The sequence below is a fragment of the Bison bison genome, unplaced genomic scaffold (genome assembly GCF_000754665.1).
Source record: "Bison bison bison isolate TAMUID 2011002044 unplaced genomic scaffold, Bison_UMD1.0 scf7180017864516, whole genome shotgun sequence".
Lineage (NCBI taxonomy): Eukaryota > Metazoa > Chordata > Mammalia > Artiodactyla > Bovidae > Bison > Bison bison.
The window spans coordinates 8,048,538-8,058,546 of record NW_011495069.1 but is presented as its reverse complement, the minus strand read 5'-3'; positions in this window follow the sequence as shown (position 1 = coordinate 8,058,546).

Here is a 10,009-nt window from a genome sequence, read left to right as displayed (position 1 = left end):
CGAGGTCTTTGGCTGCCTCGCAGGGATCCCCGTTGGGCTGCGGTCCCCCATTGGTTAGTGCCCAGCATTCGCCGGACTGTGAGCGACCGAGACACCCCCCACCTCCGCCCCGCTTCTTGCCCCCACCCGCGCGGCTCAGGTTGTTGGTCCCCTGGAGCGGGCAGGGGACCCAGCCGGTCTGCTAGGACCCTGGCGGCCGTTCGGTAACCTCACTCACCCCCTCAGTGCCAGTCCAGAATTGGCAGGGAGCCGGGAGCTTGCCCGGGGGTCCCAGAGCTTCCGCGGGAGCCGTGGAGGTGCTGCTGTGGCCGGCTGTGAGGAAGGGCTGGCTGAAGCCCCCGGCCAGGGAGCTGTGGCCACGGTTGGGCTGAGTTCAGGCAGGGTTTCCACCGGACGCCCCCCTACCCCCGCCCCCGCACCGGCAGACCACAACTCTGCCTTCCTTTTCCTATGGCCCGAAACCAGGCCGGGGCCCCTGGGTGGGGCAGGGAGAGACGCTAACCGCAGCGGAGCGTAGGGCAAGGAAGGAGAAAGAACCTTGGTCGTCTGCGTAGAAGACCACACACATCATGTGACACGCGTACCCAGAGGCCTGCGTGTGTTTATGTGCACGTGTGTGCTTCTACGCCTAGATGCAGATGCACTCGGAGATTACACGTGGGTGTGTACATGCACACAAACTTACGCTTAATTTAGGTAGAACTGATTTACCAAAGCGCATGTAGATGTATATGCATATTATACATGTACTAATTTACATATTAGTATAAATAGTGACACGTACACACATACCCACATGATACTTACACAACAGGTCCAAGAAACACACACGTGTACACACTACCAGACGTAGAGACACAGGGGTCTCCACCCCAAGGCCCTCACCCTTTCCTCCCTTCTTCTCCTCCTATTAAACCTAACTCAAGGCAAAGAAACACTATGCTGTGTGGGTCTTTCATGCAAAACACTTTATAGAGACAAATAACAGCAGAGGGAGAGACAAATTAAGAGGTGTAATAGGCAAGAGGGAAAATATCCGCTTTCAGCTGCAATTTAAAATGAAATGCAGCGTTGATGAGACAGAAAATACTGCAGGGAGGCCTTTCCAACAGAAGCGGCCCAGGCGGGCTCTCACCTCGTAAATCTTGCTTCTTCCCTGAGGCCTGGTGGGACTCTGACATCCTTCTGCCTCTGGCCAGGCCACTGACAGCAGACCCTCCCCTGATGTTTAAATGCCTTTGGCATGTCAGTTTCTTTCCGTTGAAAATAAAAGATTGCTCTGGGTAACAGGTGCAAATATTTTGGTCACTGGAGATACATAGTTTCTCCCCACCCTACAAGCACACCCAACTGAAAAATGTGAAAGGCCAGTTGAGGTGTTTCAGTCTCTCATGAGTTTGACTGTCAGGAGTCAGGTGCCTGGAACCAGCTGTGAACATCAGAGACAAGCATGTGGTCCACTTGGATGCAGGAGCCCAGAGATCTGGCCAGGCTTTTGCCAATCTCCAATGCCCAAGCGTCTCCCTACTGGGACCCACCTTGGGCAGAGGGAGGCTTGTCTTTGGAGAACCAGACAGGAAGGCAGCAGGCACTGGAGGCACCCCACAGCATATCACGTTGACAGTACAGGGGAAGTCACTGTTCAGTCCCCTGAGAAGGGAGGACCCAGGAGAAGGGGAGGAGGGTCGGCAGAGTCTCAGAAGGCTATTTGAACTAGATCCTCACTGTGATTGTGACACAGTGACCAATCTCTGGTATGCTGGTGAGCTGGCGTAGAAAGTGAGGCTGCAGCAGGATTCCACAGACAGCCTACAAAAAAAAAAAAACAACAACAGAGCCTGGGGGGACAACTCCATTTCAAACCGATGTCATATTGGTGATTTCATGACGTTGGTGATCCCATAACCTTCTATAATCTCCCTAGCAAGCTTGGGAAGGACTGATGCTAAAGCTGAAACTCCAGTACTTTGGCCACCTCATGCGAAGAGTTGACTCATTGGAAAAGACTCTGATGCTGGGAGGGATTGGGGGAAGGAGGAGAAGGGGACGACAGAGAATGAGATGGCTGGATGGCATCACCGACTTGATGCACATGAGTTTGGGTGAACTCCGGGAGTTGGTGATGGACAGGGAGGCCTGGCGTGCTGCGATTCATGGGATGGCAAAAAGTTGGACACGACTGAGCGACTGAACTGAACTGAACAAGCTGGCTGAGGGCCCATCTGGAGGTCCCTTTGCACTTCCATATCCCTAACCTCTGTAGACCTCACACACATTATGGCTCTTCTCTCACTGGATTTTTACTATTGATAGGCTGTCCCACAGCAGACTTAGTTCCTCACAGAGGGAACCATGCATGGCTTGTTCACCTCTCTAACTGCCCTAAGTCTTAACTACAATATCTGGCACGTGAGTGCTGTGTTTGTTGAGTAATGAATGCAGAGGTGTGGGAGTGGATGCCCATTTCACAGATGAGGAAACTAACGCTGAGGGAAGAGAATAATCATGGCCCAACATTTTCAATGTGCTGAAAACATGTTGCTTCATTTACTTTCAGAACATTCTAATGAGGTAGATATTATTAACAGTCTCATTTTACAAATAAGAATACTAAGGCTAGAGAGAGATTTAGGATAAGTTAAAAAGTATCTTTCTCAGTTCAGTTCAGAAACTCAAGTGGGACTGGGAACAGAAATAAATAGCATTTTAAAATCTATTCTGTCAACAAATATTTATTGAAATTAGATACTAGGTATTGGCCTAGTCTCAGGTTGGTCAAAGATGAGCAAAGCATGGTCCCGGTTAGTATGGATTCATTCTCAGTAAAGAGCTATTTACTGAACACCTACTATGTGCCGGGGGTTGGGGAAAACAGCCCTAAATAAGGCAGGTGTGAAGCCTGACTTCAGGGAGCTTCTCGTCTAAGAGGCAACAGGAACTAGTTCAGCACCAGGAAGAGAGTCACCGTGCACTGCGTCCTGTGCTGCTCTGCTCTCATCCTGTCTGCTGTCACAGTGACTGTCTCTGAAAGATCCCAGGTACAGAGATGGGGAAACTCAGGCTCAGGGGTGTGAAACGACTTGATCACATGGGGAAAAAGTGGCAAATATAAGAGAAAACCAGATTCATCCATGCTGGGATCTATGCTCTTTTCTGTTAATAATACCAATAGTAACTAAGCTTAATGGGGCACATACTATGTGCCAAACCCTTACAATCGCACAGAGATTTTAAGGATCTTACCCAGTGTCACACAGCTGGGAAGTGGCAGTAGAGAGATTTGAACCCAGTTGGTCAGCCTCCAGAGCCCTTAAGTCTTTGAGTCTATTGTTCCCCTTTTACAATGCCAAGAGAGCAGATGCTGTAGGAAGTCAGAGCTGGGAAGGAACATTGGCCTCAGGCAGAATTTTCACAGGCTTGTTGGGAGGATTATATGAGTTCACTCAGCCATTCAGTAAGTATGTATTGGGTACCTGCTATGTTCCAGGCAATATACTAGGCTTTAGCGAAATAATGAGGAGCAAAGATGGATACATTGTTCCCATCATGGAGATTACAGTCTTAAGGGGAAGAGGAGTCTAAATAAATAATCTCCCAAATAAATCTGCAAGCTGAGATAAAAGTGAGCGATGTTGCTCTCAGAATGATGGATCTGGACCTAGACTGGGGTTGAGGAAGAAGAGGTCAGGGAAGACATCCTCTAAGTGGAATTGCCTAAGCCAAGAGTGGCGGTGAGAACACCGAAGCGGAGGAGACAACATACGCACAAGTCTTGGTGGGGAGAGAATATGCTAACTTTTGAGAACAGACTAGTCAGTACGTCTGGAGCAGAGAGAGTGGAAGGGAAAGACAGGAAGCATCACTGAATGATTTAGGGCAGGAGCAGGAATGTGTGTGTAGGGGTGGGTGGGTGGGTGGATTCTGATTAACATTTTTAAAAGGCTATTGTAGCTCATTGAAAACAGAATGGAAGGCAGGAGTGAATGAAGTGGGTGCCTTTCAGAGGATATTGCAATAGCCTATGGTGGCTTGGATTGGGGAAGTGGGAGATGGACCGGCCCACAGGATCCAAATCATGCTCAGAATCCAGAACTGAGAGGACTGGGTGAAGGCTTGAGATTGGGCTTGGATAGGTAGGGAGATGGCTGCAAGGATTCCCGGGTCTCTAACTTGCCAGGGGACAGAGGAACTTGCTGAGCTGGGAGCAGTGAATTTTGCTGTAAGAGGCTTTGCATCTGCTCATTGAGAAGCTCCTATGCTGTTGGTGCAGGATCTGAATCTCATACGGTCATTGTATGTGTTACTCACTCAGTCGTGTCCCACTCTTCAATTCCATGGATTAGAACTCACCAGGCTCCCCTGTCTGTGGAATTCTCCAGGCAAGAATACTGGAGAGTGTTGCCATTTCCTTCTCCAGGAGATGTTCCTGACCCAGGGATTGAGTCAGGAGACCCAACCTGGGTCTCCCGCATTGCAGGCAGATTCTTAGAGATAAAGCTAAGCTGAGCCAAGAAACATCGGGCAGCTTCTTTAATGGCCTCCAGACAAATTCAACACGAGCAAGACAGGGACTGGTGTCTGAGGGGCTGCTGGGTATCGGGTGAGAGCACATTAGGCTGGTCCAGAGATAAAAGTGCCTGCAGCTGTCTCAGGTTCTCTCCTGCAGGCTGCAGATACCTCTCTGTGCAGGGGGTGGCCAATTTCGGGGTCACAGAGCCAGAATATCTGTTCTCACGCTCATGAAGTTTCTCTTTCAACTCTTCTTTCTTGAGTCCCCAGTCCTGAGGTGGCCCAGTCAGCCAGTCAGAAGCAAGGGCTCTCAATGGGGAGCAGTTTTGCACCCAGGGAACACTGACCATGTTTGGAGATAATTGTGGTTGTCACAACTGGGGGAGGCGTGCTGCTGGAATCTGGTGGATTAAAGTCAAGGATGCCATCAGACATCTTCCAGTGCACAGGGCAGCGCCCCCCTCCCTGCTGATTGCCCAGTCCCAGTGTCAGCTGTGCCAAGGGTGAGAAACCTTGGCTTAAAACCAAGGCTTTGAAGTCAGAGATGCCTGGGCTTGAATCCTAGTTTTGCTGCACATTAGCTCGTTTTTCTTGGACAACAACTTATCTGGCCTCTCTGAGCCTCAAGTTCTCCATCTGTCAAGTGGGGTGAATAGTAACACAGACCTCAGAAAGATGATGTGAGGATTACTTGAGATAACTGGTCAAAAAGAGCCTGAAGCAAATGTTACGCTCATGAGCAGAGTCCGGGTTGAACTTATTTCTGATCTACCTCCCAAACTAAGTCCTTGGTATGCTAGACAAGGGAAAGCAGGGTTGGAGGAACGCGGACCCTGGGACTTCCCTGGTGGGCCAGTGGTTAAGAATCTGCCGTCCAATACAGAGGACATGGATTCAATCCCTGGTCAGGGAACTAAGACCCCACATGCTGTGGGGCAGCTAAGCCCACGTGCTTAGCTAGAGAAGCCCACATGCCACAACTGCTGAACCTGTACCCTCGTGAGTTCGTGCACTGCAATGAGCAGCCCACACACCAAAACGAAGACCGGTGCAGCCAAAATAATTTAAAAAAGAAAAAGTGAAAAGAACAAGGACCCTGGAATCAGAGCACCAGTCTGGACTCCATCTCCCACCAGTAGCAAGACGCTGGGGAAATTGCTCATCTCTTGAAGCACCCGTTTCCTCATCTGTGAAATGCGGATGATCACACAGGGTGGTTATGGGGACTAACGGAGCTAATTGTTGTACATATCTTAGTACAGAGTCTGGTACATAGTGAGCACTGGATAAATGGGAACCAATGTTATGAAAGAACTAGTGCTGCTGCATTTCCCAGTAGCGAACAAGCTAGGGAGCAAACTGAAACTTTGTAAGTCCAAGTTTCCAGGGAAGTTCCAATTCCAAATACTCTGTCCATGGTCCCTATGAGGATCTCATTTGTCAGACTGTACACACCAATGTTCATTTCAAAAAATATGGCCTCTACCCGGATTAAAATAATAGTGCTATTGATGCAGTCCTCTTGTACTAAGCACTGCTCAGGCCACCCCCTCCTCTCCAGGAGTTTCTAGATCACCCAGCTCAAAGGAAGAATGCTGCACGCGTGAAATCTAAGGATCAAGATGCCTGTAAGTAATTTGCTGTTAGAGGCAGAGCAGAGGTTGGCTCTTGTCAGTACTTGAGAATCCCAGTTGAGGCCACTTCCACACATATAATAAGGGTTCTTCTCACTTTCACAGCCCTGGGTTACATTTACCTCACTGATGTTGTGAGGGTTAAATGAAATAATCCACATTAATGTCTTAGCAGAGTGCCTGACATATCGCAGGATCTAAATGTTAGTTATTCTTATTTATGGTTCTGGCACTTTTAAAGGGAAGGTAAAATAAATATCTTTGAATCTCATTAAGCTTACACTCCTAAACCCCACAAAACTAGAAATGAAACACAATCTTTAAAATGCAACCCTGGCATAATTTGGTCATCTGGTTCTACTTACTAATATCAGGGAACCTTTATCTTGTTTAATGTGTGTGTGTGTCTGTTTCTCAATGTCCCCAGGTGACTGAATTTCCAGATTCTATGCAGGGTGTCAAACTATCTGTCCCTCTGGGATTAGGAATGTAAGCAGGGATTGTTGGGACCACAGAAACCAAACAAACAACCATGGGGAGTTCCCTCACAACCTTATCCATTATGTCATTCAAATGATTCCGAGCACCAGGCCAGTAAGCCAGAGAGGCACAACAACATAATAGTTACAGCCTTGACTCTCACAGACCTGCACACAAACCCAAGTCCTGCCAAGGTTACCAGGGGCTATGTAACTTTGAGTGGTCATCTCATCTGTTTGAGCCTCAGATTCCTTGGCTATAAAATAGCAATGAAAATAGTACAAATTCAGTATATGTTAAATGTTAGTATTAAAAGAAATAAAGAAAAGCAAGTTCAGTTCAGTCCAGTCACTCAGTCGTGTCCAACTCTTTGCAACCCCATGAACCCCAGCACGCCAGGCCTCCCTGTCCATCACCAACTCCCAGAGTCCACCCAAACCCATGTCCATCGAGTTGGTGATGTCATCGAACCATCTCATTCTCTGTCGTCCCCTTCTCCTCCTGCCCTCAATCTTTCCCAGCATCAGGGACTTTTCCAATGAGTCAGCTCTTCAGGTGGCCAAAGTATTGGAGTTTCAGCTTTAGCATCAGTCCTGCCAATGAACACCCAGGACTGAACTCCTTTAGGATGGATTGGTTGTATCTCCTTGCAGTCCAAGGGACTCTCAAGAGTCTTCTCCAACACCACAGTTCAAAAGCATCAATTCTTCGGCACTCAGCTTTCTTTATAGTCCAAATCTCAAATCCATACATGACTACTGGAAAAACCATAGCCTTGACTAGACGGACCTTTGTTGGCAAAGTAATGTCCCTGCTTTTTAATATGCTGTCTAGTTTGGTCATAACTTTCTTTCCAAGGAGTAAGCGTCTTTTAATTTCATGGCTACAATCATCATCTACAGTGATTTTGGAGCCCAGAAAAATAAAGTCAGCCACTGTTTCCACTGTTTCCCCATCTATTTACCATGAAGTGATGGGACTGCAAGTTAGCAGGGTTGATAAGTGAAAGAGAAGAAAGATTGGGGTTTGATGCAGAAGTTCCATTAATTATCTTACTTGTCCCAAGTCCCAGCTCTGCCATTTGACTGTAAGACCTGAGCAGACCACTCACCTCTCTGAGCCAGTTTCTTCATCCATTAAAGGGGGGCCCATGAAACCCCCATGGGGTTCCCAGGTGGCTCAGTGGTAGAGAATCTGCCTGCCAATGTAGGAGACACAGGAACCCTGGGTTTGATCCCTGGGTCAGGAAGATCCCCTGGAGGAGGAAATGGTGACCGATTCCAGTATTCTTGCCTGGAGAATCCCATGGACAGAGGAGCCTAGCTGGCTACAGTCCATGGGGTAGCAGAGTCAAGACATGACTGAAGTGACTTAGCACACACGCATAATACCCTACATGAGATAACCAGTGGGCAAGCACTTTGTTAGTGACAAAGCAGAAAAGACACGTTCGTTGTGGTTATGACCCATTTTGAGAAAGAATTTTCGCCATCTCATTAATATTTACTGAGCCTCAATCATAATTTTTAAAAATCTGTGAGGCTGTCTGAACTTTTCTATTCCATTCTACTTTTTTACTATCATTTAATTCTGTATGTTCTAAAGAAAGAAAAAAAGCTGGTAGAAACAAGCTTATCACGTCCACCAAGGATTGCTGGAGCTCTGCCTCTGGGCACAGGGTAGGCTCGCCCTGCCCCCTTGTGGTTAAGTAAAGCCATGTGACTGGTTCTGGCCAATGAGCTGTGAGCAGAAGCAACAGGTGTCATTTCTAGGCCAGGAGGCTTAATTGTCAGCGCCATGCCCTCCAGAGCGCTGGCTTTCCCTCTAGCAAGGTGACTGACAGGGATCAAGGCGGCAGCTGCTCCATCAGCCAGAGTCCCCGTGTGACTATAATGTGCAGAACCTTCTGCACATCTGCTTTGGCTGCCCTGGCATGGAGCTAAGATGAGGAATTGATAGGTGTTGTGTTGAGCTGCTGAGACCACAGGGCTTTGAAAACATTTTTAACTTCAAGAAATGTTTCAGGTTAGCTTCCACAATATATTTTATGTAATCCCATATATCCAAAATAGTATCATTTCTGTTATTATTTTAAACATCAGTCATGAAATAGGCTACATTCCTTTTAACATGCCAAGTCTTCATGACCCAGAGTGCGTTTTACCTTTATGGCCCGTCTCCATTCAGACGAGCCACATTTCAGGCACGGCCACAAGCCCCACGTGGCTAGTAGCTACTGGAATGGACAGCACAGCCGTAATGGCTAATGACCCTCATTTTGAAGCACACTGTTCTAAGGTGCCTGAGCACATAAATCTTTATCCCAGTTCAGACGATCTTTGGAAAAGGAAATCCAGTGTCTCGTAAAATAGATTGTAAAAAAAAAAAAAATACAATAGATTGTAAAAAAAAATTAGATCCCTTTTCCTTCATTTAGCCTGCAGTCGGGGGGACTTTTCCTTCCAGGATAACTAATGCCATTTGATTCCCATTAGCTAATTCATTCCCTCTTATTCTTCTTCAAATTAAAAAAAGGGGGGGAAGGGCTTTCCAGTGGCCCAGGTTAAAAGGAAAGAGAACAGTACAGCTTTTTGAAATGTTCTCAGCACCCACAGTACTCTAAGAGTAGACTCACTAAACTCCAGGTGGAGGTGAGGGTAGAGGAGCAGCTGATGCACTTTTTTCTTTTCCACAGGAGGTGACATGGAGGCTTCAAGGTCAAGAGGAATTGCGGGAGTCAGGGAGAGTGGGAGGCTGGTGAGACTCAGGCATTAGAACTTGATCTCATACCCCGGGGTAGACAGGATCCCTTTTGACTCTGGATATTGACTTGGGACGTATACTCAACAATCGAGGGTAAATGTTAATTCTTTTTTTAAATTAATTTATTATTATGTGTGTGTTGCTGTTATACTGCACCCATTGCTTAGAAAATTGGCTTCTTCAGTTTCCCAATATGTCAGGAGCATTTTCCCATGAAATTAAATGTTCTTCAACCTCATCATTCTGACAGCCAGATATGATTTTTTAAATTTTCAAGTGAAAGTCGCTCAGCTGTGTCCAACTCTTTGTGACCCCATGAACTGGGAATTCTCCAGGCCAGAATACTGGAGTGGGAAGCCTTTCCCTTCTCCAGGGGATCTTCCCAACCCAGGAATCGAACCCAGGTCTCCCACATTGCAGGCGGATTCTTTACCAGCTGAGCCACAAGGGAAGCCCATTTATTTTTTAAATGGGTAGACCATAATTTACCCAATCTGCTGGACAGTAAGGTCATTCCAGTTGTTAACTGTGTTTGTGATCCTTACCATCCCTCAGCTCCTCCAGAAGGTACGGTCAGAGGACATGTTTAGATGGAGGAAGGTGTGATCAATCCATGGCGTCCT